General features: G+C 44.6%; 31 non-coding genes and 7 pseudogenes across 31 annotated transcripts; all 38 read right to left on the bottom strand.

Moving 5' to 3' along the window:
* Window positions 1–264: 264 nt before the first annotated feature.
* On the bottom strand, window positions 265–383 carry LOC147266850 (5S ribosomal RNA; annotated as a pseudogene).
* Window positions 384–693: 310 nt separating this feature from the next.
* LOC147266849 (5S ribosomal RNA) lies at window positions 694–812 on the bottom strand. The gene has a single exon (XR_015112725.1). It is a non-coding gene; the product is annotated as a 5S ribosomal RNA (ribosomal RNA).
* Window positions 813–1,121: 309 nt separating this feature from the next.
* On the bottom strand, window positions 1,122–1,240 carry LOC147266848 (5S ribosomal RNA). The gene has a single exon (XR_015115073.1). It is a non-coding gene; the product is annotated as a 5S ribosomal RNA (ribosomal RNA).
* Window positions 1,241–1,549: 309 nt separating this feature from the next.
* Window positions 1,550–1,668, bottom strand: LOC147266847 (5S ribosomal RNA). The gene has a single exon (XR_015114792.1). It is a non-coding gene; the product is annotated as a 5S ribosomal RNA (ribosomal RNA).
* A 310-nt stretch (window positions 1,669–1,978) lies between these two features.
* Window positions 1,979–2,097, bottom strand: LOC147266846 (5S ribosomal RNA). The gene has a single exon (XR_015114372.1). It is a non-coding gene; the product is annotated as a 5S ribosomal RNA (ribosomal RNA).
* Window positions 2,098–2,406: 309 nt separating this feature from the next.
* On the bottom strand, window positions 2,407–2,525 carry LOC147266845 (5S ribosomal RNA). The gene has a single exon (XR_015114469.1). It is a non-coding gene; the product is annotated as a 5S ribosomal RNA (ribosomal RNA).
* Window positions 2,526–2,835: 310 nt separating this feature from the next.
* Window positions 2,836–2,954, bottom strand: LOC147266844 (5S ribosomal RNA). The gene has a single exon (XR_015114106.1). It is a non-coding gene; the product is annotated as a 5S ribosomal RNA (ribosomal RNA).
* Window positions 2,955–3,263: 309 nt separating this feature from the next.
* On the bottom strand, window positions 3,264–3,382 carry LOC147266843 (5S ribosomal RNA). The gene has a single exon (XR_015114791.1). It is a non-coding gene; the product is annotated as a 5S ribosomal RNA (ribosomal RNA).
* Window positions 3,383–3,688: 306 nt separating this feature from the next.
* Window positions 3,689–3,807, bottom strand: LOC147266842 (5S ribosomal RNA). The gene has a single exon (XR_015113489.1). It is a non-coding gene; the product is annotated as a 5S ribosomal RNA (ribosomal RNA).
* Window positions 3,808–4,117: 310 nt separating this feature from the next.
* On the bottom strand, window positions 4,118–4,236 carry LOC147266841 (5S ribosomal RNA). Its single transcript, XR_015114320.1, has one exon. It is a non-coding gene; the product is annotated as a 5S ribosomal RNA (ribosomal RNA).
* Window positions 4,237–4,545: 309 nt separating this feature from the next.
* On the bottom strand, window positions 4,546–4,664 carry LOC147266840 (5S ribosomal RNA). The gene has a single exon (XR_015114105.1). It is a non-coding gene; the product is annotated as a 5S ribosomal RNA (ribosomal RNA).
* Window positions 4,665–4,974: 310 nt separating this feature from the next.
* LOC147266839 (5S ribosomal RNA) lies at window positions 4,975–5,093 on the bottom strand. Its single transcript, XR_015112808.1, has one exon. It is a non-coding gene; the product is annotated as a 5S ribosomal RNA (ribosomal RNA).
* A 309-nt stretch (window positions 5,094–5,402) lies between these two features.
* LOC147266838 (5S ribosomal RNA) lies at window positions 5,403–5,521 on the bottom strand. The gene has a single exon (XR_015112802.1). It is a non-coding gene; the product is annotated as a 5S ribosomal RNA (ribosomal RNA).
* A 309-nt stretch (window positions 5,522–5,830) lies between these two features.
* LOC147266837 (5S ribosomal RNA) lies at window positions 5,831–5,949 on the bottom strand (annotated as a pseudogene).
* Window positions 5,950–6,259: 310 nt separating this feature from the next.
* On the bottom strand, window positions 6,260–6,378 carry LOC147266836 (5S ribosomal RNA). The gene has a single exon (XR_015115489.1). It is a non-coding gene; the product is annotated as a 5S ribosomal RNA (ribosomal RNA).
* Window positions 6,379–6,688: 310 nt separating this feature from the next.
* LOC147266835 (5S ribosomal RNA) lies at window positions 6,689–6,807 on the bottom strand. The gene has a single exon (XR_015114104.1). It is a non-coding gene; the product is annotated as a 5S ribosomal RNA (ribosomal RNA).
* Window positions 6,808–7,118: 311 nt separating this feature from the next.
* On the bottom strand, window positions 7,119–7,237 carry LOC147266834 (5S ribosomal RNA). Its single transcript, XR_015115300.1, has one exon. It is a non-coding gene; the product is annotated as a 5S ribosomal RNA (ribosomal RNA).
* A 309-nt stretch (window positions 7,238–7,546) lies between these two features.
* LOC147266833 (5S ribosomal RNA) lies at window positions 7,547–7,665 on the bottom strand (annotated as a pseudogene).
* Window positions 7,666–8,395: 730 nt separating this feature from the next.
* On the bottom strand, window positions 8,396–8,514 carry LOC147266832 (5S ribosomal RNA). The gene has a single exon (XR_015114891.1). It is a non-coding gene; the product is annotated as a 5S ribosomal RNA (ribosomal RNA).
* Window positions 8,515–8,824: 310 nt separating this feature from the next.
* On the bottom strand, window positions 8,825–8,943 carry LOC147266831 (5S ribosomal RNA). Its single transcript, XR_015112904.1, has one exon. It is a non-coding gene; the product is annotated as a 5S ribosomal RNA (ribosomal RNA).
* A 311-nt stretch (window positions 8,944–9,254) lies between these two features.
* On the bottom strand, window positions 9,255–9,373 carry LOC147266830 (5S ribosomal RNA). Its single transcript, XR_015114757.1, has one exon. It is a non-coding gene; the product is annotated as a 5S ribosomal RNA (ribosomal RNA).
* Window positions 9,374–9,683: 310 nt separating this feature from the next.
* Window positions 9,684–9,802, bottom strand: LOC147266829 (5S ribosomal RNA). The gene has a single exon (XR_015112903.1). It is a non-coding gene; the product is annotated as a 5S ribosomal RNA (ribosomal RNA).
* A 310-nt stretch (window positions 9,803–10,112) lies between these two features.
* LOC147266828 (5S ribosomal RNA) lies at window positions 10,113–10,231 on the bottom strand. Its single transcript, XR_015114609.1, has one exon. It is a non-coding gene; the product is annotated as a 5S ribosomal RNA (ribosomal RNA).
* Window positions 10,232–10,542: 311 nt separating this feature from the next.
* Window positions 10,543–10,661, bottom strand: LOC147266827 (5S ribosomal RNA). The gene has a single exon (XR_015115101.1). It is a non-coding gene; the product is annotated as a 5S ribosomal RNA (ribosomal RNA).
* A 309-nt stretch (window positions 10,662–10,970) lies between these two features.
* LOC147266826 (5S ribosomal RNA) lies at window positions 10,971–11,089 on the bottom strand (annotated as a pseudogene).
* A 310-nt stretch (window positions 11,090–11,399) lies between these two features.
* LOC147266825 (5S ribosomal RNA) lies at window positions 11,400–11,518 on the bottom strand. Its single transcript, XR_015114458.1, has one exon. It is a non-coding gene; the product is annotated as a 5S ribosomal RNA (ribosomal RNA).
* A 309-nt stretch (window positions 11,519–11,827) lies between these two features.
* LOC147266824 (5S ribosomal RNA) lies at window positions 11,828–11,946 on the bottom strand. The gene has a single exon (XR_015114582.1). It is a non-coding gene; the product is annotated as a 5S ribosomal RNA (ribosomal RNA).
* A 309-nt stretch (window positions 11,947–12,255) lies between these two features.
* Window positions 12,256–12,374, bottom strand: LOC147266823 (5S ribosomal RNA). Its single transcript, XR_015114790.1, has one exon. It is a non-coding gene; the product is annotated as a 5S ribosomal RNA (ribosomal RNA).
* A 6,967-nt stretch (window positions 12,375–19,341) lies between these two features.
* Window positions 19,342–19,460, bottom strand: LOC147266822 (5S ribosomal RNA). Its single transcript, XR_015115100.1, has one exon. It is a non-coding gene; the product is annotated as a 5S ribosomal RNA (ribosomal RNA).
* A 309-nt stretch (window positions 19,461–19,769) lies between these two features.
* Window positions 19,770–19,888, bottom strand: LOC147266821 (5S ribosomal RNA). The gene has a single exon (XR_015112724.1). It is a non-coding gene; the product is annotated as a 5S ribosomal RNA (ribosomal RNA).
* A 310-nt stretch (window positions 19,889–20,198) lies between these two features.
* On the bottom strand, window positions 20,199–20,317 carry LOC147266820 (5S ribosomal RNA; annotated as a pseudogene).
* A 310-nt stretch (window positions 20,318–20,627) lies between these two features.
* On the bottom strand, window positions 20,628–20,736 carry LOC147266819 (5S ribosomal RNA; annotated as a pseudogene).
* A 311-nt stretch (window positions 20,737–21,047) lies between these two features.
* Window positions 21,048–21,166, bottom strand: LOC147266818 (5S ribosomal RNA). The gene has a single exon (XR_015115589.1). It is a non-coding gene; the product is annotated as a 5S ribosomal RNA (ribosomal RNA).
* Window positions 21,167–21,475: 309 nt separating this feature from the next.
* On the bottom strand, window positions 21,476–21,594 carry LOC147266817 (5S ribosomal RNA). The gene has a single exon (XR_015115288.1). It is a non-coding gene; the product is annotated as a 5S ribosomal RNA (ribosomal RNA).
* A 309-nt stretch (window positions 21,595–21,903) lies between these two features.
* On the bottom strand, window positions 21,904–22,022 carry LOC147266816 (5S ribosomal RNA). The gene has a single exon (XR_015114102.1). It is a non-coding gene; the product is annotated as a 5S ribosomal RNA (ribosomal RNA).
* A 309-nt stretch (window positions 22,023–22,331) lies between these two features.
* LOC147266815 (5S ribosomal RNA) lies at window positions 22,332–22,450 on the bottom strand. The gene has a single exon (XR_015112806.1). It is a non-coding gene; the product is annotated as a 5S ribosomal RNA (ribosomal RNA).
* A 310-nt stretch (window positions 22,451–22,760) lies between these two features.
* LOC147266814 (5S ribosomal RNA) lies at window positions 22,761–22,869 on the bottom strand (annotated as a pseudogene).
* A 311-nt stretch (window positions 22,870–23,180) lies between these two features.
* On the bottom strand, window positions 23,181–23,299 carry LOC147266813 (5S ribosomal RNA). The gene has a single exon (XR_015115588.1). It is a non-coding gene; the product is annotated as a 5S ribosomal RNA (ribosomal RNA).
* Window positions 23,300–23,585: the final 286 nt, after the last annotated feature.

Here is a 23,585-nt window from a genome sequence, read left to right as displayed (position 1 = left end):
TACAACCTCAAAAAAAAAGTGATGCGCAACAGCCTCAGGGTCTTTTCACACGCCAAATACGTGTCCTGTCAATAAAAGAAAAGAATGTTGATGTCATCGAGAGAAAAGTACTGCATCTGCCATCTGTCTTCTTCAAATTAACCACTGCATGAAATTCCATTCCAAAGCTGCTGAGGGCGCTTCAAGAAAAGGTGTGTGAGGGAAGCTCGCTCATGCTGGTCCCCAAAGACTCAAAGCGGCCCTTTCCTCACAATGAAACAAAAAAGCTTACAGCACCTGGTATTCCCAGGCGGCCTTCCATCCAAGTACTAACCAGGCCCGACCCTGCAAAGCTTCCGAGATCAGACGAGATCGGGCGTGTTCAGAGGGGTATAGCCGTAAGCCCTTGACTCTCACACACATGGGCTCTATATCCATTTCACTCACTTTACAACCTCAAAAAAAATGTGATGTGCAACAGCCTCACGGTCTTTTTACACACCAAATAGTTGTCCTGTCAATACAAAGAAAAAAATGTTGATGTCATCTAGAGAAAAGTACTGCATCTGCAATCTGTCTACTTCAAATTACACACTGCATGACATTCCATTCGAAAGCTGTGGAGGGCGCTTCAAGAAAAGGTGTGTGAGGGAAGCTCGCTCATGCTGGTCCCCAAACACTCAAAGCGGCCCTTTCCTCACAATGAAACAAAAAAGCTTACAGCACCTGGTATTCCCAGGCGGTCTTCCATCCAAGTACTAACCAGGCCCGACCCTGCTTAGCTTCCGAGATCAGACGAGATCGGGCGTGTTCAGAGTGGTATGGCCGTAAGCCCTTGACTCTCACACACATGGGCTCTATATCCATTTCACACACTTTACAACCTCAGAAAAAAAGTGATGCGCAACAGCCTCAGGGTCTTTTCACACGCCAAAATGGTGTCCTGTCAATAAAAGAAAAGAATGTTGATGTCATCTAGAGAAAAGTACTGCATCTGCCATCTGTCTTCTTCAAATTAACCACTGCATGAAATTCCATTCCAAAGCTGCAGAGGGCGCTTCAAGAAAAGGTGTGTGAGGGAAGCTCGCTCATGCTGGTCCCCAAAGACTCAAAGCGGCCCTTTCCTCACAATGAAACAAAAAAGCTTACAGCACCTGGTATTCCCAGGCGGCCTTCCATCCAAGTACTAACCAGGCCCGACCCTGCTAAGCTTCCGAGATCAGACGAGATCGGGCGTGTTCAGAGGGGTATGGCCGTAAGCCCTTGACTCTCACACACATGGGCGCTATATCCATTTCACACACTTTACAACCTCAGAAAAAAAGTGATGCGCAACAGCCTCAGGGTCTTTTCACACGCCAAATCGGTGTCCTGTCAATAAAACAAAAGAATGTTGATGTCATCGAGACAAAAGTACTGCATCTGCCATCTGTCTTCTTCAAATTAACCACTGCATGAAATTCCATTCCAAAGCTGCAGAGGGCGCTTCAAGAAAAGGTGTGTGAGGGAAGCTCGCTCATGCTGGTCCCCAAACACTCAAAGCTGCCCTTTCCTCACAAAGAAACAAAAAAGCTTACAGCACCTGGTATTCCCAGGCAGTCTTCCATCCAAGTACTAACCAGGCCCGACCCTGCTAAGCTTCCGAGATCAGACGAGATCGGGCGTGTTCAGAGTGGTATGGCCGTAAGCCCTTGACTCTCACACACATGGGCTCTATATCCATTTCACTCACTTTACAACCTCAAAAAAAATGTGATGTGCAACAGCCTCACGGTCTTTTTACACACCAAATAGTTGTCCTGTCAATACAAAGAAAAAAATGTTGATGTCATCTAGAGAAAAGTACTGCATCTGCAATCTGTCTACTTCAAATTACACACTGCATGACATTCCATTCGAAAGCTGTGGAGGGCGCTTCAAGAAAAGGTGTGTGAGGGAAGCTCGCTCATGCTGGTCCCCAAAGACTCAAAGCTGCCCTTTCCTCACAAAGAAATAAAAAAGCTTACAGCACCTGGTATTCCCAGGCGGTCTTCCATCCAAGTACTAACCAGGCCCGACCCTGCTTGGCTTCCGAGATCAGACGAGATCGGGCGTGTTCAGAGTAGTATGGCCATAAGCCTTTGACTCTGACACACATGGGCTCTATATCCATTTCACACAATTTACAACCTCAGAAAAAAAGTGATGCGCAACAGCCTCAGGGTCTTTTCACACGCCAAATCGGTGTCCTGTCAATAAAAGAAAAGAATGTTGATGTCATCTAGAGAAAAGTACTGCATCTGCAATCTGTCTACTTCAAATTACACACTGCATGACATTCCATTCAAAAGCTGTGGAGGGCGCTTCAAGAAAAGGTGTGTGAGGGAAGTTCGCTCATGCTGGTCCCCAAACACTCAAAGCTGCCCTTTCCTCACAATGAAACAAAAAAGCTTACAGCACCTGGTATTCCCAGGCGGTCTCCCATCCAAGTACTAACCAGGCCCGACCCTGCTTAGCTTCCGAGATCAGACGAGATCGGGCGTGTTCAGAGTGGTATGGCCGTAAGCCCTTGAATCTTACACACATGGGCTCTATATCCATTTCACTCACTTAACAACCTCAAAAAAAATGTGATGTGCAACAGCCTCACGGTCTTTTTACACACCAAATAGTTGTCCTGTCAATACAAAGAAAAAAATGTTGATGTCATCTAGAGAAAAGTACTGCATCTGCCATCTGTCTTCTTCAAATTAACCACTGCATGAAATTCCATTCCAAAGCTGCAGAGGGCGCTTCAAGAAAAGGTGTGTGAGGGAAGCTCGCTCATGCTGGTCCCCAAAGACTCAAAGCGGCCCTTTCCTCACAATGAAACAAAAAAGCTTACAGCACCTGGTATTCCCAGGCGGTCTTCCATCCAAGTACTAACCAGGCCCGACCCTGCTAAGCTTCCGAGATCAGACGAGATCGGGCGTGTTCAGAGTGGTATGGCCGTAAGCCCTTGACTCTGACACACATGGGCTCTATATCCATTTCACACAATTTACAACCTCAGAAAAAAAGTGATGCGCAACAGCCTCAGGGTCTTTTCACACGCCAAATACGTGTCCTGTCAATCAAAGAAAAGAATGTTGATGTCATCGAGAGAAAAGTACTGCATCTGCCATCTGTCTTCTTCAAATTAACCACTGCATGAAATTCCATTCCAAAGCTGCAGAGGGCCCTTCAAGAAAAGGTGTGTGAGGGAAGCTCGCTCATGCTGGTCCCCAAAGTCTCTAAGCGGCCCTTTCCTCACAATGAAACAAAAAAGCTTACAGCACCTGGTATTCCCAGGCAGTCTTCCATCCAAGTACTAACCAGGCCCGACCCTGCTAAGCTTCCGAGATCAGACGAGATCGGGCGTGTTCAGAGTGGTATGGCCGTAAGCCCTTGACTCTCACACACATGGGCTCTATATCCATTTCACTCACTTTACAACCTCAAAAAAAATGTGATGTGCAACAGCCTCACAGTCTTTTTACACACCAAATAGTTGTCCTGTCAATACAAAGAAAAGAATGTTGATGTCATCTAGAGAAAAGTACTGCATCTGCAATCTGTCTACTTCAAATTACACACTGCATGACATTCCATCCGAAAGCTGTGTAGGGCGCTTCAAGAAAAGGTGTGTGAGGGAAGCTCGCTCATGCTGGTCCCCACTAAAAGCTGCCCTTTCCTCACAATGAAACAAAAAAGCTTACAGCACCTGGTATTCCCAGGCGGTCTCCCATCCAAGTACTAACCAGGCCCGACCCTGCTAAGCTTCCGAGATCAGACGAGATCGGGCGTGTTCAGAGGGGTATGGCCGTAAGCCCTTGACTCTCACACACATGGGCTCTATATCCATTTCACTCACTTTACAACCTCAAAAAAAATGTGATGTGCAAAAGCCTCACGGTCTTTTTACACACCAAATAGTTGTCCTGTCAATACAAAGAAAAAAATGTTGATGTCATCTAGAGAAAAGTACTGCATCTGCAATCTGTCTACTTCAAATTACACACTGCATGACATTCCATTCGAAAGCTGTGGAGGGCACTTCAAGAAAAGGTGTGTGAGGGAAGCTCGCTCATGCTGGTCCCCAAAGACTCAAAGCTGCCCTTTCCTCACAAAGAAATAAAAAAGCTTACAGCACCTGGTATTCCCAGGGGGTCTTCCATCCAAGTACTAACCAGGCCCGACCCTGCTTGGCTTCCGAGATCAGACGAGATCGGGCGTGTTCAGAGTAGTATGGCCATAAGCCTTTGACTCTCACACACATGGGCTCTATATCCATTTCACACAATTTACAACCTCAGAAAAAAAGTGATGCGCAACAGCCTCAGGGTCTTTTCACACGCCAAATACGTGTCCTGTCAATAAAACAAAAGAATGTTGATGTCATCGAGAGAAAAGTACTGCATCTGCCATCTGTCTTCTTCAAATTAACCACTGCATGAAATTCCATTCCAAAGCTGCAGAGGGCGCTTCAAGAAAAGGTGTGTGAGGGAAGCTCGCTCATGCTGGTCCCCAAAGACTCAAAGCGGCCCTTTCCTCACAATGAAACAAAAAAGCTTACAGCACCTGGTATTCCCAGGCGGTCTTCCATCCAAGTACTAACCAGGCCCGACCCTGCTAAGCTTCCGAGATCAGACGAGATCGGGCGTGTTCAGAGTGGTATGGCCGTAAGCCCTTGACTCTCACACACATGGGCTCTATATCCATTTCACTCACTTTACAACCTCAAAAAAAATGTGATGTGCAACAGCCTCACGGTCTTTTTACACACCAAATAGTTGTCCTGTCAATACAAAGAAAAAAATGTTGATGTCATCTAGAGAAAAGTACTGCATCTGCAATCTGTCTACTTCAAATTACACACTGCATGACATTCCATTCAAAAGCTGTGGAGGGCGCTTCAAGAAAAGGTGTGTGAGGGAAGCTCGCTCATGCTGGTCCCCAAACACTCAAAGCTGCCCTTTCCTCACAATGAAACAAAAAAGCATACAGCACCTGGTATTCCCAGGCGGTCTCCCATCCAAGTACTAACCAGGCCCGACCCTGCTTAGCTTCCGAGATCAGACGAGATCGGGCGTGTTCAGAGTGGTATGGCCGTAAGCCCTTGACTCTTACACACATGGGCTCTATATCCATTTCACTCACTTTACAACCTCAGAAAAAAAGTGAAGCGCAACAGCCTCAGGGTCTTTTCACACGCCAAATAGGTGTCCTGTCAATAAAAGAAAAGAATGTTGATGTCATCTAGAGAAAAGTACTGCATCTGCCATCTGTCTACTTCAAATTAACCACTGCATGACATTCCATTCCAAAGCTGTGGAGGGCGCTTCAAGAAAAGGTGTGTGAGGGAAGCTCGCTCATGCTGGTCCCCAAAGACTCAAAGCTGCCCTTTCCTCACAAAGAAACAAAAAAGCTTACAGCACCTGGTATTCCCAGGCGGTCTCCCATCCAAGTACTAACCAGGACCAACCCTGCTTAGCTTCCGAGATCAGACGAGATCGGGCGTGTTCAGAGTGGTATGGCCGTAAGCCCTTGACTCTGACACACATGGGCTCTATATCCATTTCACACAATTTACAACCTCAAAAAAAAAGTGATGCGCAACAGCCTCAGGGTCTTTTCACACGCCAAATACGTGTCCTGTCAATAAAAGAAAAGAATGTTGATGTCATCGAGAGAAAAGTACTGCATCTGCCATCTGTCTTCTTCAAATTAACCACTGCATGAAATTCCATTCCAAAGCTGCTGAGGGCGCTTCAAGAAAAGGTGTGTGAGGGAAGCTCGCTCATGCTGGTCCCCAAAGACTCAAAGCGGCCCTTTCCTCACAATGAAACAAAAAAGCTTACAGCACCTGGTATTCCCAGGCGGCCTTCCATCCAAGTACTAACCAGGCCCGACCCTGCAAAGCTTCCGAGATCAGACGAGATCGGGCGTGTTCAGAGGGGTATAGCCGTAAGCCCTTGACTCTCACACACATGGGCTCTATATCCATTTCACTCACTTTACAACCTCAAAAAAAATGTGATGTGCAACAGCCTCACGGTCTTTTTACACACCAAATAGTTGTCCTGTCAATACAAAGAAAAAAATGTTGATGTCATCTAGAGAAAAGTACTGCATCTGCAATCTGTCTACTTCAAATTACACACTGCATGACATTCCATTCGAAAGCTGTGGAGGGCGCTTCAAGAAAAGGTGTGTGAGGGAAGCTCGCTCATGCTGGTCCCCAAACACTCAAAGCTGCCCTTTCCTCACAATGAAACAAAAAAGCTTACAGCACCTGGTATTCCCAGGCGGTCTCCCATTCAAGTACTAACCAGGCCCGACCCTGCTTAGCTTCCGAGATCAGACGAGATCGGGCGTGTTCAGAGTGGTATGGCCGTAAGCCCTTGAATCTTACACACATGGGCTCTATATCCATTTCACTCACTTAACAACCTCAAAAAAAATGTGATGTGCAACAGCCTCACGGTCTTTTTACACACCAAATAGTTGTCCTGTCAATACAAAGAAAAAAATGTTGATGTCATCTAGAGAAAAGTACTGCATCTGCCATCTGTCTACTTCAAATTACACGCTGCATGACATTCCATTCCAAAGCTGCAGAGGGCGCTTCAAGAAAAGGTGTGTGAGGGAAGCTCGCTCATGCTGGTCCCCAAAGACTCAAAGCGGCCCTTTCCTCACAATGAAACAAAAAAGCTTACAGCACCTGGTATTCCCAGGCGGTCTTCCATCCAAGTACTAACCAGGCCCGACCCTGCTAAGCTTCCGAGATCAGACGAGATCGGGCGTGTTCAGAGTGGTATGGCCGTAAGCCCTTGACTCTCACACACATGGGCTCTATATCCATTTCACTCACTTTACAACCTCAAAAAAAATGTGATGTGCAACAGCCTCACGGTCTTTTTACACACCAAATAGTTGTCCTGTCAATACAAAGAAAAAAAATGTTGATGTCATCTAGAGAAAAGTACTGCATCTGCAATCTGTCTACTTCAAATTACACACTGCATGACATTCCATTCGAAAGCTTTGGAGGGCACTTCAAGAAAAGGTGTGTGAGGGAAGCTCGCTCATGCTGGTCCCCAAAGACTCAAAGCGGCCCTTTCCTCACAATGAAACAAAAAAGCTTACAGCACCTGGTATTCCCAGGCGGTCTTCCATCCAAGTACGAACCAGGCCCGACCCTGCTTAGCTTCCAAGATCAGAAGGGATCGGGCGTGTTCAGAGTAGTATGGCCATAAGCCTTTGACTCTGACACACATGGGCTCTATATCCATTTCACACAATTTACAACCTCAGAAAAAAAGTGATGCGCAAAAGCCTCAGGGTCTTTTCACACGCCAAATCGGTGTCCTGTCAATAAAAGAAAAGAATGTTGATGTCATCTAGAGAAAAGTACTGCATCTGCCATCTGTCTACTTCAAATTAACCACTGCATGACATTTCATTCCAAAGCTGCAGAGGGCCCTTCAAGAAAAGGTGTGTGAGGGAAGCTCGCTCATGCTGGTCCCCAAAGTCTCTAAGCTGCCCTTTCCTCACAATGAAACAAAAAAGCTGACAGCACCTGGTATTCCCAGGCAGTCTTCCATCCAAGTACTAACCAGGCCCGACCCTGCTAAGCTTCCGAGATCAGACGAGATCGGGCGTGTTCAGAGTGGTATGGCCGTAAGCCCTTGACTCTAACACACATGGGCTCTATATCCATTTCACTCACTTTACAACCTCAAAAAAAATGTGATGTGCAACAGCCTCACGGTCTTTTTACACACCAAATAGTTGTCCTGTCAATACAAAGAAAAGAATGTTGATGTCATCTAGAGAAAAGTACTGCATCTGCCATCTGTCTACTTCAAATTACACGCTGCATGACATTCCATTTCAAAGCTGCAGAAAGGCGCTTCAAGAAAAGGTGTGTGAAGGAAGCTCGCTCATGCTGGTCCCCAAACACTCAAAGCTGCCCTTTCCTCACAATGAAACCAAAAAGCTTACAGCAACTGGTATTTCCAGGCGGTCTCCCATCCAAGTACTATCCAGGCCCAACCCTGCTCAGCTTCCGCGATCAGACGAGTTCAGAATGGTATGGCCGTAAGCCCTTGACTCTCACACACATGGGCTCTATATCCATTTCACTCACTTTACAACCTCAAAAAAAATGTGATGTGCAACAGCCTCACGGTCTTTTTACACACCAAATAGTTGTCCTGTCAATACAAAGAAAAGAATGTTGATGTCATCTAGAGAAAAGTACTGCATCTGCAATCTGTCTACTTCAAATTAACCACTGCATGACATTTCATTCCAAAGCTGTGGAGGGCGCTTCAAGAAAAGGTGTGTGAGGGAAGCTCGCTCATGCTGGTCCCCAAACACTCAAAGCTGCCCTTTCCTCACAATGAAACAAAAAAGCTGACAGCACCTGGTATTCCCAGGCGGTCTTCCATCCAAGTACTAACCAGGCCCGACCCTGCTAAGCTTCCGAGATCAGACGAGATCGGGCGTGTTCAGAGTGGTATGGCCGTAAGCCCTTGACTCTAACACACATGGGCTCTATATCCATTTCACTCACTTTACAACCTCAAAAAAAATGTGATGTGCAACAGCCTCACGGTCTTTTTACACACCAAATAGTTGTCCTGTCAATACAAAGAAAAAAATGTTGATGTCATCTAGAGAAAACTATTGCATCTGCAATCTGTCTACTTCAAATTACACACTGCATGACATTCCATTCAAAAGCTGTGGAGGGCGCTTCAAGAAAAGGTGTGTGAGGGAAGTTCGCTCATGCTGGTCCCCAAACACTCAAAGCTGCCCTTTCCTCACAATGAAACAAAAAAGCTTACAGCACCTGGTATTCCCAGGCGGTCTCCCATCCAAGTACTAACCAGGCCCGACCCGGCTTAGCTTCCGAGATCAGACGAGATCGGGCGTGTTCAGAGTGGTATGGCCGTAAGCCCTTGAATCTTACACACATGGGCTCTATATCCATTTCACTCACTTAACAACCTCAAAAAAAATGTGATGTGCAACAGCCTCACGGTCTTTTTACACACCAAATAGTTGTCCTGTCAATACAAAGAAAAGAATGTTGATGTCATCTAGAGAAAAGTACTGCATCTGCCATCTGTCTACTTCAAATTACACGCTGCATGACATTCCATTTCAAAGCTGAAGAAAGGCGCTTCAAGAAAAGGTGTGTGAAGGAAGCTCGCTCATGCTGGTCCCCAAACACTCAAAGCTGCCCTTTCCTCACAATGAAACAAAAAAGCTGACAGCACCTGGTATTCCCAGGCGGTCTTCCATCCAAGTACTAACCAGGCCCAACCCTGCTAAGCTTCCGAGATCAGACGAGATCGGGCGTGTTCAGAGTGGTATGGCCGTAAGCCCTTGACTCTAACACACATGGGCTCTATATCCATTTCACTCACTTTACAACCTCAAAAAAAATGTGATGTGCAACAGCCTCACGGTCTTTTTACACACCAAATAGTTGTCCTGTCAATACAAAGAAAAAAATGTTGATGTCATCTAGAGAAAACTATTGCATCTGCAATCTGTCTACTTCAAATTACACACTGCATGACATTCCATTCAAAAGCTGTGGAGGGCGCTTCAAGAAAAGGTGTGTGAGGGAAGTTCGCTCATGCTGGTCCCCAAACACTCAAAGCTGCCCTTTCCTCACAATGAAACAAAAAAGCTTACAGCACCTGGTATTCCCAGGCGGTCTCCCATCCAAGTACTAACCAGGCCCGACCCGGCTTAGCTTCCGAGATCAGACGAGATCGGGCGTGTTCAGAGTGGTATGGCCGTAAGCCCTTGAATCTTACACACATGGGCTCTATATCCATTTCACTCACTTAACAACCTCAAAAAAAATGTGATGTGCAACAGCCTCACGGTCTTTTTACACACCAAATAGTTGTCCTGTCAATACAAAGAAAAAAATGTTGATGTCATCTAGAGAAAAGTACTGCATCTGCCATCTGTCTACTTCAAATTACACGCTGCATGACATTCCATTCCAAAGCTGCAGAGGGCGTTTCAAGAAAAGGTGTGTGAGGGAAGCTCGCTCATGCTGGTCCCCAAAGACTCAAAGCGGCCCTTTCCTCACAATGAAACAAAAAAGCTTACAGCACCTGGTATTCCCAGGCGGTCTTCCATCCAAGTACTAACCAGGTCCGACCCTGCTAAGCTTCCGAGATCAGACGAGATCGGGCGTGTTCAGAGTGGTATGGCCGTAAGCCCTTGACTCTCACACACATGGGCTCTATATCCATTTCACTCACTTTACAACCTCAAAAAAAATGTGATGTGCAACAGCCTCACGGTCTTTTTACACACCAAATAGTTGTCCTGTCAATACAAAGAAAAAAAATGTTGATGTCATCTAGAGAAAAGTACTGCATCTGCAATCTGTCTACTTCAAATTACACACTGCATGACATTCCATTCGAAAGCTTTGGAGGGCACTTCAAGAAAAGGTGTGTGAGGGAAGCTCGCTCATGCTGGTCCCCAAAGACTCAAAGCGGCCCTTTCCTCACAATGAAACAAAAAAGCTTACAGCACCTGGTATTCCCAGGCGGTCTTCCATCCAAGTACGAACCAGGTCCGACCCTGCTTAGCTTCCGAGATCAGAAGGGATCGGGCGTGTTCAGAGTAGTATGGCCATAAGCCTTTGACTCTGACACACATGGGCTCTATATCCATTTCACACAATTTACAACCTCAGAAAAAAAGTGATGCGCAAAAGCCTCAGGGTCTTTTCACACGCCAAATCGGTGTCCTGTCAATAAAAGAAAAGAATGTTGATGTCATCTAGAGAAAAGTACTGCATCTGCCATCTGTCTACTTCAAATTAACCACTGCATGACATTTCATTCCAAAGCTGTGGAGGGCGCTTCAAGAAAAGGTGTGTGAGGGAAGCTCGCTCATGCTGGTCCCCAAACACTCAAAGCTGCCCTTTCCTCACAATGAAACAAAAAAGCTGACAGCACCTGGTATTCCCAGGCGGTCTTCCATCCAAGTACTAACCAGGCCCGACCCTGCTAAGCTTCCGAGATCAGACGAGATCGGGCGTGTTCAGAGTGGAATGGCCGTAAGCCCTTGACTCTCACACACATGGGCTCTATATCCATTTCACTCACTTTACATCCTGAAAAAAAATTTGATGTGCAACAGCCTCACGGCCTTTTTACACACCAAATAGTTCTCCTGTCAATACAAAGAAAAGAATGTTGATGTCATCTAGAGAAAAGTACTGCATCTGCAATCTGTCTACTTCAAATTACACACTGCATGACATTCCATTCCAAAGCTGTGGAGGGCGCTTCAAGAAAAGGTGTGTGAGGGAAGTTCGCTCATGCTGGTCCCCAAACACTCAAAGCTGCCCTTTCCTCACAATGAAACAAAAAAGCTTACAGCACCTGGTATTCCCAGGCGGTCTCCCATCCAAGTACTAACCAGGCCCGACCCTGCTTAGCTTCCGAGATCAGACGAGATCGGGCGTGTTCAGAGTGGTATGGCCGTAAGCCCTTGACTCTTACACACATGGGCTCTATATCCATTTCACTCACTTTACAACCTCAGAAAAAAAGTGAAGCGCAAAAGCCTCAGGGTCTTTTCACACGCCAAATAGGTGTCCTGTCAATAAAAGAAAAGAATGTTGATGTCATCTAGGGAAAAGTACTGCATCTGCCATCTGTCTACTTCAAATTAACCACTGCATGACATTCCATTCCAAAGCTGTGGAGGGCGCTTCAAGAAAAGGTGTGTGAGGGAAGCTCGCTCATGCTGGTCCCCAAAGACTCAAAGCTGCCCTTTCCTCACAAAGAAATAAAAAAGCTTACAGCACCTGGTATTCCCAGGCGGTCTTCCATCCAAGTACTAATCAGGCCCGAACCTGCTTAGCTTCCGAGATCAGACGAGATCGGGCGTGTTCAGAGTGGTATGACCGTAAGCCCTTGACTCTCACACACATGGGCTCTATATCCATTTCACACAATTTACAACCTCAGAAAAAAAGTGATGCGCAACAGCCTCAGGGTCTTTTCACACGCCAAATACGTGTCCTGTCAATCAAAGAAAAGAATGTTGATGTCATCGAGAGAAAAGTACTGCATCTGCCATCTGTCTTCTTCAAATTAACCACTGCATGAAATTCCATTCCAAAGCTGCAGAGGGCCCTTCAAGAAAAGGTGTGTGAGGGAAGCTTGCTCATGCTGGTCCCCAAAGTCTCTAAGCGGCCCTTTCCTCACAATGAAACAAAAAAGCTTACAGCACCTGGTATTCCCAGGCAGTCTTCCATCCAAGTACTAACCAGGCCCGACCCTGCTAAGCTTCCGAGATCAGACGAGATCGGGCGTGTTCAGAGTGGTATGGCCGTAAGCCCTTGACTCTCACACACATGGGCTCTATATCCATTTCACTCACTTTACAACCTCAAAAAAAATGTGATGTGCAACAGCCTCACGGTCTTTTTACACACCAAATAGTTGTCCTGTCAATACAAAGAAAAGAATGTTGATGTCATCTAGAGAAAAGTACTGCATCTGCAATCTGTCTACTTCAAATTAACCACTGCATGACATTTCATTCCAAAGCTGTGGAGGGCGCTTCAAGAAAAGGTGTGTGAGGGAAGCTCGCTCATGCTGGTCCCCAAACACTCAAAGCTGCCCTTTCCTCACAATGAAACAAAAAAGCTGACAGCACCTGGTATTCCCAGGCGGTCTTCCATCCAAGTACTAACCAGGCCCGACCCTGCTAAGCTTCCGAGATCAGACGAGATCGGGCGTGTTTTTTTTTTTTTTGTCTTTTATTATCAAAAATACATCATACATTTTTACCAACTGTACATTCTTATTTACATGACAAAATTTAACAATTATATAAAAAAATAAATTCCTTCAGGAAAGAAATCTTACCAAAAAAAAACCCCACCCTTGATACACCTCGAACTTGATGAAAACACCATCAGAGTTTTTTTTTTTTTTTTTTTTTTTTTTTTTAATTAAGTTAAATTTAGACAAATAAACCAACACTATGTGCCTACAGCCACTGGAGCAATGCAGGTCATTCCAAAAAAAAATAAATAAAAATTAAAGAGAGACAAAAAAAAACTCATGGGACTAAAAAGAACAAATTCCTGTCGTGAAGTGTCACACACACAATTTTTTTTTTTTTTAAATGAAATTTTATCAAAATGAAATGTTAAACACACCAAAAACATAAACCACCCAATTTGCTCACCCCTTTATTAAATTTGAAAAATACTTTGCTTTATAAAAAAAAGAGACTACTTAGCTGGGAATTTGAAGAGAAAACATACCATTGTCAATCTTGTTTATTTCAATTTTGCCATTTGCTATGTTGAAAAATGTGTTTTTCCTGCAGAAAGTGTTTTCAAAAATATCCTTGTCCATGTCATGTAAGATTTGTAGGTGCGTCAAGAGTGTTGTGTAAAAAACCCCAAATATGTTTATTTTCTTCTTTTCATAGAGAGCGTAGTTTCTAGTTGTCCATATTGATTTTTTTGCAAAAGTGAGTATGGTATTTATGAGAGTCCTGTTCTGATCCTTTTGTTTCAGTGTTGTACCAAAGAGAAGAGTCCATGTCCATAGTGTTTCATCTGTCAAACTGAAATTGCAGTGCTCTTGCAGTAGCATCCTTATGAAATTCCTGAATTTATCCGATTCCTTGCAGTTGATGAATAGATGCTCCTGGTCTTCCGGTTCTTTATTGCAGATTTGGCATGTCCTACTGTAGTTTTCCTTATTAATCTGGTGTAATTTGATTCCTGTGAAAATTCTCCTGTGTCTGATATTGAATTCTAGCTTGAAAGTATTGCTGTCCATGTAAGGTATGTTAAGGTTTTGCCAGATTTTTCCTATCGGTATTCCCTTGAATAATTGTGCCCAGTGTTTTTCTGCTTTTGGAGTGCGTTTCATTGAGTTAATCCCTATGGTGTACCAGTCCTTTGTTTTCACCTGTGACAGCTCTTTCCCTGTGTACTGTGTGACAAGCTCAAGCGGTGGGAGTTCGGGGTCTGCTCTCGATTTGTCCGTGATGATTAAGTTTCTCCACAGTGAGGTTATGTTTCTGTTGATTTTGTTACCTAGTCCATTTAGGTAATCCTTTCTGCACGGTGTCCCTGTTTTTTTGAGTTGCGTTGTGACTTTCCTGAGACTGAACAGACCCCTTTCCCCCACCACTTGACCGACCCTTGTTATATTATGTTGCTGAAGTGCCCTGCATTTAAGTGTCCTACCATTGTGTGTGAAAAAGGTGCTTTCGAGAAAAGGTAACTGCAGCACATGACTTTTCTGACTGCACTTAGGCCTGAGGTGGGGCAGGAATTTGCCCCATGCCTCTAGCACCTCCTGGTAGAACATCGGTAGCGAGCCATGGCTTTTCCCAGGAAGGAGGTGATAAAGAGGGAGTTTCTCCCCCTCCCCGTACTCAGCCAGGTAGCCCGCCATTGTGTCCTCCCAGGGGTACTGCCTGTTCGAATCGAGAAAATTTCTAACTAATTTGGCCCTGAGTGCATCTTTTTTTGCACTGATGTCAATTAGTCCTAATCCCCCCTCCCTTTTATTAGCAATTATCACCCGATGAGCGATCGAATTTCCCTTTCCCCTCCAAAGGAAGGAGGAGATCGCTTCATTGAGCGAATTTAGTGCCCACTGCGGTAGCTCACAGGCCCCCAAAACATGATTAATTTTTGACAGTATTAAGGCATTGATGACAATTACCTTTCCTCTCAGGCTTAAACCCCTACTTCTCCATAAATTAAGTGTATTTTCTACCTTTTTTACAAGTTCTCTCCACCCTAAGTCCCTGGCTTCCCCTTCATTTTTACCAATGTATACACCCAGTATTTTCCTGTATTCTTTAGTGCTAAAACCCCAATTATTTTTTAAACTATTTTTACCGAATTCCATCATTTCTGACTTATTTCTGTTAACCTTAGCTCCTGATGCTTTTTCATATCTTTCTAGATGTTTTATAATATAATTTAAATTTTCTTCATTTTTAAACATTATATTGATATCATCCGCAAATTGTGCTATTTTAACGACTTTGTCTCTATATGTTTTTATACCTATAATATTTGTATCATTCATTATACTTAAAGCTAGTGGCTCAGCAACAATACTGTATAAAAGAGCTGAAAGCGGGCATCCTTGCCTTACCGATCTTTTTAATTTGATCTTTTCTGTTAGTTGTCCATTTATCTTTATTTGACTGTATGCGTTATCGTATAATAATTTAATCCATCTAATAAAGCCTTCACCGTATCCAAATCTTTTTAAAGTTTTATATAAGAAAAGATGTTCTACTCTGTCGAATGCTTTCTCCAAATCAATTCCGAGCAGATACCCCCCCTGTGCTGCCATTGTCCTGACGGTATCCTTTATTGTAAGGATCGTATCTATGATGTCTCTATCTGGTATGCCGTATGCCTGTGTATTACCAATAATGGTTCCTATTGTAAGTTTAAGCCTGTTTGCCAGTGTTTTGGTCAGTATCTTGTAATCTGTATTGAGTAAACTTATTGGTCTATAGTTTGTTATATCCTGTTTTGAACCTTTATTTTTGTAGATAAGTGAAATTATTCCTGCAGTGAATGTATTGGATGTTCTCTGTTCCCGTTCCATTGAGTGGTACAATGACAGCAACAGGGGAGCTATCTGCTCTTTGAAACAAATATAAAATTCTGCTGTTAAACCATCTACCCCTGGACTTTTGTTTTTATTTAAGCTATCTATTGCCGTCTTTATCTCATTAATAGTAATTTGTGCATCAGACCATTCCTTATCCTCCACTGAAATACTAGTTTGGATATTTGATAACAACTTGTCTACCTCTTCGCTATTGCTATATCCATTATCAAATAATTCTTTATAAAACTCTGTAGTTACTCTTAGTATATTTTCTTGATCGTCATATTCTTTTCCAGTTATATCGTTGATTTTTTCTATTATAGTTTTGTTTTGTTTTTGCTTTTCGAGCCCCAAAAAATATGCGGTGCATTTTTCTCCTTCTACTAAATTTTTAACTCTGCTTCTTATCATTGCACCTCTGCATTTTATTTTTTCTATGTTTCCTAGTTTTGCTTTATATAATTCATAGTTTTCTGTGTTTCTGTTAGGTTCTTTATCAAATAATGCTATTTCATGATTGATTAATTTTCTTAGTCGATTTTCTTCCAGCTCCTCTCTCCACTTTTTCTCTTTACTATAATTTATACTACTTCTTTTAATTCTTTGCTTTAGAATTTCCCACTTTTCTATAAAATTATTTTCTATTTTCATTTCAATTTTTGCATAATCAAGCAGTTTTGTGATTTTTTTAACGTAAGTTGAATCTGCCAGGAGGCTGGAGTTGAGGCACCAGGTACCTCCCCCCCTGAAACCTCCTGCAGCACCCAAGTAACACTCAATTGTTGCGTGATCACTCCATGCGTTATAATTATATTGTATTTTATTGATCTGTTTTGTTGCTTCAGGGGCCGCTAGACATAAATCTATTCTGGCTTGTTTCATTTTTCCCTGCACAACCTGTCTTCTGGAGTACTCTTTCTTGAATGGGTTGTGAATTCTCCATACATCTGTCAAATTGTGAATATTCATTAAATTATATAGCTCAGTTCTGCTTGTGTCATTCTTGTATACATTGTTAATTGATATATCATCCTTAGTTAATGCGATATTGAAATCTCCTATTATTATGGTTCTATGATCTATCCATCTGCTTATACTATTTAGAAACATTTTCCTTTCCTTTTCACAGTTACTGGCATATATGTTAACAATTCTGTATGTTCTATTGTTTATGCAAACATCTATAATAAGTATTCTACCTTTCTTGTCATGATATATTAACTTGCTATTGGTAATTATAGTCTTTTTTACTAAAATAGCTACGCCACAAGATTTACTTGTGCCGTTGCTAAAAAAGACATCTCCTTCCCACATTTTGCTTGCTGCCGCCACGCTATCCCCTTCCCACCTTGTCTCCTGTAAGCAGAGAATGTCACACTTGCTTTTAAGTAAAATGGCGGTCATCCTGCCATAAGTGCGGAGTCCATTGACATTAAGGGAGTGCAGCAGAAACATGGTCAGACCAAAAAAACCTTTAAACAGCCAATTTTCCCTCAAGATTTTTTACCTCTCCCTCCTTCTTTCTTCTGTTTTTTCTTCATCGCAGCATCTTTTATTGAGGTGTGCTTTTTCCGAATATTTTTTATTGTGGCAAAGTCCATTTCCGAGTCACTGTTTGATCTACTCTGAGGAGGGAAGGTGGAGGGCACATTTAAGGTAGGTACCCTGGTGGATGTGGCTGCCGCCGGCTGCAATTCTCTTGGGGTATCCCCCACCTCCATTGATTCCAGGAGTTGAGAAGGCTCCGGCTCCTTTTCGGACCCGTTTCCTCCTCCATCCTATCCTCTCTGCTGTGGGCCTGAGTCAGTGCTCATGTCATTCAGACTTGAACCAAGCCTTGTGCCTGGGCTCTGCACCACTTTAGGAGGGCTCTGGGTTCTCTGAGGGGCGTAACCCTCACCAGCAGCCTGCTTGGCGGCGCCACTACCCACCTCGTCATCTTCCTCCTCATCCTCCGTTCCTCCCTCACTTAAACCTTCCATCTCACTGTACAGCTCCTCAGATCCAGATTCCACCACAATATCCTCATCACTATAATTACAATTACATTCATCAATTTTGTTCCAACACACCTCACATTTCTGTATCTTATTAGGTTTCCTGTTGCACTCCCTTGCATAATGCCCCTGGACACCACACTTATGGCAGGAGAACTCAGGACAGTCCCTTAGGATGTGCCCCGGCTGGAGGCACATCCTACACACCCTAGCCTGCCTATCATGTATGACCCTGAAATATTCCGGTCCCATTGCTGTGTCAAACCGTGCTGAATAAGGCAGAGATTGGACTTTATCTGTAAACTTTACTTTGAGAAACCGCGTCCCATCAGCAATTTGCGTACCCGGCCACATCCTCCTCCTTATAGTTGATGCAGCTGAGACTCCCCACCCTTCTAGCTTTTGTAAAATTTCCTCATCTCTGATGTAAGCTGGTAAGCTTAAAAAAGAAACCATGAGTTCATCATTACACAGATCTTTGACATGCACTGTGTTGTCCCCAATTTTGAAACCATCTAGGATTCTCTCTTTCCCTTTGATGTGTGACATGGTAATTTCATATTTCTGCGGCCCTGTCGCCCTACAGGCTATTAAACCTCCACACAGTGCTCTTATGCATCTCATTAATTCGAGAACTGGGACTTCATCCTGCCCAGTTACCTCGACACTGACCGTCAGTTCTCTGTCATACTTGTGGTCGCCACCCACAGATTTCGCCGCTCCATGTCGCTGCTGCAGCTGCCTTTCCCCACCAGACGCCGCATCTCTTTCCGCCGCCAATTCTCTCTCACTCTCCGTCGCCTCTCCAGTAGCTCCTCGCTGCCCAGGTCTTCTCGGAACCACGTCTTCAGCTCTGTTCTTCAGGCCACCAGCTCTCGTTGCCTGTGGACCGGCTCCAGCGCTCATCTCCTCTGAATCAGCCGCTGCTCGCCGTCTTTCCCCCGCTGTCGCTGCGGAAGCCGCTCTCGCATTTCCCTCCGGCAGTTTTCCTTCCGACTTCTTCATGTTTCGTTTCTGATTGTTTCTTTTAACAAGCAACCATTTTTCATTTTCTTCACCTGTTTGTGCGTTTATGTCAAGTCCGTTTTCCATGCTCGTAATCTGAAATCCGTTTGCAGAGTTCAAATCCATTTGGTCCGTCCGAAAGTTTTCAATTAGGAAAAAAAAAACTCAAATTGACCACCCCCGATCAGTATAAAAACTGTCGGGGGGAAAAAATGTTCACTCTAAAAACGAACCAAAAATGCACGGAAAATAAGGAAGAACAATGAAAAAGGCTGAAAAAAACGAAAGAAATGGAAAAAGCGGAGTCCGCGACCTCCGTGTGTCGTGCTGTCAGCGTACCGTCTGATTGGCGCATGCGTGTTCAGAGTGGTATGGCCGTAAGCCCTTGACTCTCACACACATGGGCTCTATATCCATTTAACTCACTTTACAACCTCAAAAAAATGCGATGTGCAACAGCCTCACGGTCTTTTTACACACCAAATAGTTGTCCTGTCAATACAAAGAAAAGAATGTTGATGTCATCTAGAGAAAAGTACTGCATCTGCAATCTGTCTACTTCAAATTACACACTGCATGACATTCCATTCGAAAGCTGTGGAGGGCGCTTCAAGAAAAGGTGTGTGAGGGAAGCTCGCTCATGCTGGTCCCCAAACACTCAAATCTCCCCTTTCCTCACAATGAAACAAAAAAGCTTACAGCACCTGGTATTCCCAGGCGGTCTTCCATCCAAGTACGAACCAGGCCCGACCCTGCTTGGCTTCCGAGATCAGACGAGATCGGGCGTGTTCAGAGTAGTATGGCCATAAGCCTTTGACTCTGACACACATGGGCTCTATATCCATTTCACACAATTTACAACCTCAGAAAAAAAGTGAAGCGCAACAGCCTCAGGGTCTTTTCACACGCCAAATAGGTGTCCTGTCAATAAAAGAAAAGAATGTTGATGTCATCTAGAGAAAAGTACTGCATCTGCCATCTGTCTACTTCAAATTAACCACTGCATGACATTCCATTCCAAAGCTGTGGAGGGCGCTTCAAGAAAAGGTGTGTGAGGGAAGCTCGCTCATGCTGGTCCCCAAAGACTCAAAGCTGCCCTTTCCTCACAAAGAAATAAAAAAGCTTACAGCACCTGGTATTCCCAGGCGGTCTTCCATCCAAGTACTAACCAGGCCCGACCCTGCTTAGCTTCCGAGATCAGACGAGATCGGGCGTGTTCAGAGTGGTATGGCCGTAAGCCCTTGACTCTCACACACATGGGCTCTATATCCATTTCACACAATTTACAACCTCAGAAAAAAAGTGATGCGCAAAAGCCTCAGGGTCTTTTCACACGCCAAATACGTGTCCTGTCAATACAAAGAAAAAAATGTTGATGTCATCGAGAGAAAAGTACTGCATCTGCCATCTGTCTTCTTCAAATTAACCACTGCATGAAATTCCATTCCAAAGCTGCAGAGGGCGCTTCAAGAAAAGGTGTGTGAGGGAAGCTCGCTCATGCTGGTCCCCAAACACTCAAAGCGGCCCTTTCCTCACAATGAAACAAAAAAGCTTACAGCACCTGGTATTCCCAGGCGGCCTTCCATCCAAGTACTAACCAGGCCCGACCCTGCTAAGCTACCGAGATCAGAGGAGATCGGGCGTGTTCAGAGGGGTATGGCCGTAAGCCCTTGACTCTCACACACATGGGCTCTATATCCATTTCACTCACTTTACAACCTCAAAAAAAATGTGATGTGCAACAGCCTCACGGTCTTTTTACACACCAAATAGTTGTCCTGTCAATACAAAGAAAAAAATGTTGATGTCATCTAGAGAAAAGTACTGCATCTGCAATCTGTCTACTTCAAATTACACACTGCATGACATTCCATTCCAAAGCTGTGGAGGGCGCTTCAAGAAAAGGTGTGTGAGGGAAGCTCACTCATGCTGGTCCCCAAAGACTCAAAGCTGCCCTTTCCTCACAAAGAAAAAAAAAAGCTTACAGCACCTGGTATTCCCAGGCGGTCTTCCATCCAAGTACTAACCAGGCCCGACCCTGCTTAGCTTCCGCGATCAGACGAATTCAGAATGGTATGGCCGTAAGCCCCTGACTCTGACACACATGGGCTCTATATCCATTTCACTCACTTTACAACCTCAGAAAGAAAGTGATGCGCAACAGCCTCAGGGTCTTTTCACACGTCAAATAGGTGTCCTGTCAATACAAAGAAAAGAATGTTGATGTCATCGAGAGAAAAGTACTGCATCCTCCATCTGTCTACTTCAAATTACACGCTGCATGAGATTCCAATTAAAAGCTGCAGAAAGGCGCTTCAAGAAAAGGTGTGTGAGGGAAGCTCGCTCATGCTGGTCCCCAAACACTCAAAGCTGCCCTTTCCTCACAAAGAAACAAAAAAGCTTACAGCACCTGGTATTCCCAGGCGGTCTTCCATCCAAGTACTAACCAGGCCCGACCCTGCTTAGCTTCCGAGATCAGACGAGATCGGGCGTGTCCAGAGTGGTATGGCCGTAAGCCCTTGACTCTGACACACATGGGCTCTATATCCATTTCACACACTTTACAACCTCAGAAAAAAAGTGATGCGCAACAGCCTCAGGGTCTTTTCACACGCCAAATACGTGTCCTGTCAATAAAAGAAAAGAATGTTGATGTCATCGAGAGAAAAGTACTGCATCTGCCATCTGTCTTCTTCAAATTAACCACTGCATGACATTCCATTCCAAAGCTGCGGAGGGCGCTTCAAGAAAAGGTGTGTGAGGGAAGCTCGCTCATGCTGGTCCCCAAAGACTCAAAGCGGCCCTTTCCTCACAATGAAACAAAAAAGCTTACAGCACCTGGTAATCCCAGGCGGTCTCCCATCCAAGTACTAACCAGGCCCGACCCTGCTAAGCTTCCGAGATCAGACGAGATCGGGCGTGTTCAGAGTGGAATGGCCGTAAGCCCTTGACTCTCACACACATGGGCTCTATATCCATTTCACTCACTTTACAACCTCAAAAAAATGTGATGTGCAACAGCCTCACGGTCTTTTTACACACCAAATAGTTGTCCTGTCAATACAAAGAAAAGAATGTTGATGTCATCTAGAGAAAAGTACTGCATCTGCAATCTGTCTACTTCAAATTACACACTGCATGACTTTCCATTCGAAAGCTGTGGAGGGCGCTTCAAGAAAAGGTGTGTGAGGGAAGCTCGCTCATGCTGGTCCCCAAACACTCAAATCTCCCCTTTCCTCACAATGAAACAAAAAAGCTTACAGCACCTGGTATTCCCAGGCGGTCTTCCATCCAAGTACTAACCAGGCCCGACCCTGCTAAGCTTCCGAGATCAGACGAGATCGGGCGTGTTCAGAGTGGTATGGCCGTAAGCCCTTGACTCTTACACACATGGGCTCTATATCCATTTCACTCACTTTACAACCTCAGAAAAAAAGTGAAGCGCAACAGCCTCAGGGTCTTTTCACACGCCAAATAGGTGTCCTGTCAATAAAAGAAAAGAATGTTGATGTCATCTAGAGAAAAGTACTGCATCTGCCATCTGTCTACTTCAAATTAACCACTGCATGACATTCCATTCCAAAGCTGTGGAGGGCGCTTCAAGAAAAGGTGTGTGAGGGAAGCTCGCTCATGCTGGTCCCCAAAGACTCAAAGCTGCCCTTTCCTCACAAAGAAATAAAAAAGCTTACAGCACCTGGTATTCCCAGGCGGTCTCCCATCCAAGTACGAACCAGGCCCGACCCTGCTTAGCTTCCGAGATCAGACGAGATCGGGCGTGTTCAGAGTGGTATGGCCGTAAGCCCTTGACTCTCACACACATGGGCTCTATATCCATTTCACTCACTTTACAACCTCAAAAAAAATGTGATGTGCAACAGCCTCACGGTCTTTTTACACACCAAATAGTTGTCCTGTCAATACAAAGAAAAAAATGTTGATGTCATCGAGAGAAAAGTACTGCATCTGCAATCTGTCTACTTCAAATTACACACTGCATGACATTCCATTCCAAAGCTGTGGAGGGCGCTTCAAGAAAAGGTGTGTGAGGGAAGCTCACTCATGCTGGTCCCCAAAGACTCAAAGCTGCCCTTTCCTCACAAAGAAATAAAAAAGCTTACAGCACCTGGTATTCCCAGGCGGTCTTCCATCCAAGTACTAACCAGGCCCGACCCTGCTTAGCTTCCGAGATCAGACGAGTTCAGAATGGTATGGCCGTAAGCCCCTGACTCTGACACACATGGGCTCTATATCCATTTCACTCACTTTACAACCTCAGAAAGAAAGTGATGCGCAACAGCCTCAGGGTCTTTTCACACATCAAATAGGTGTCCTGTCAATACAAAGAAAAGAATGTTGATGTCATCGAGAGAAAAGTACTGCATCCTCCATCTGTCTACTTCAAATTACACGCTGCATGAGATTCCAATTCAAAGCTGCAGAAAGGCGCTTCAAGAAAAGGTGTGTGAGGGAAGCTCGCTCATGCTGGTCCCCAAACACTCAAAGCTGCCCTTTCCTCACAAAGAAACAAAAAAGCTTACAGCACCTGGTATTCCCAGGCGGTCTTCCATCCAAGTACTAACCAGGCCCGACCCTGCTTAGCTTCCGAGATCAGACGAGATCGGGCGTGTCCAGAGTGGTATGGCCGTAAGCCCTTGACTCTGACACACATGGGCTCTATATCCATTTCACACACTTTACAACCTCAGAAAAAAAGTGATGCGCAACAGCCTCAGGGTCTTTTCACACGCCAAATACGTGTCCTGTCAATAAAAGAAAAGAATGTTGATGTCATCGAGAGAAAAGTACTGCATCTGCCATCTGTCTTCTTCAAATTAACCACTGCATGACATTCCATTCCAAAGCTGCGGAGGGCGCTTCAAGAAAAGGTGTGTGAGGGAAGCTCGCTCATGCTGGTCCCCAAAGACTCAAAGCGGCC

The sequence above is a fragment of the Aulostomus chinensis genome, chromosome 4, assembly GCF_037954235.1.
Source record: "Aulostomus chinensis isolate RoL2024-O1b breed Wild chromosome 4, RoL_Achi_v1.0, whole genome shotgun sequence".
Taxonomy (NCBI): domain Eukaryota; kingdom Metazoa; phylum Chordata; class Actinopteri; order Syngnathiformes; family Aulostomidae; genus Aulostomus; species Aulostomus chinensis.
Note: the sequence above shows the minus strand (reverse complement) of the source record. Positions and strands in the feature narration are given on the sequence as shown.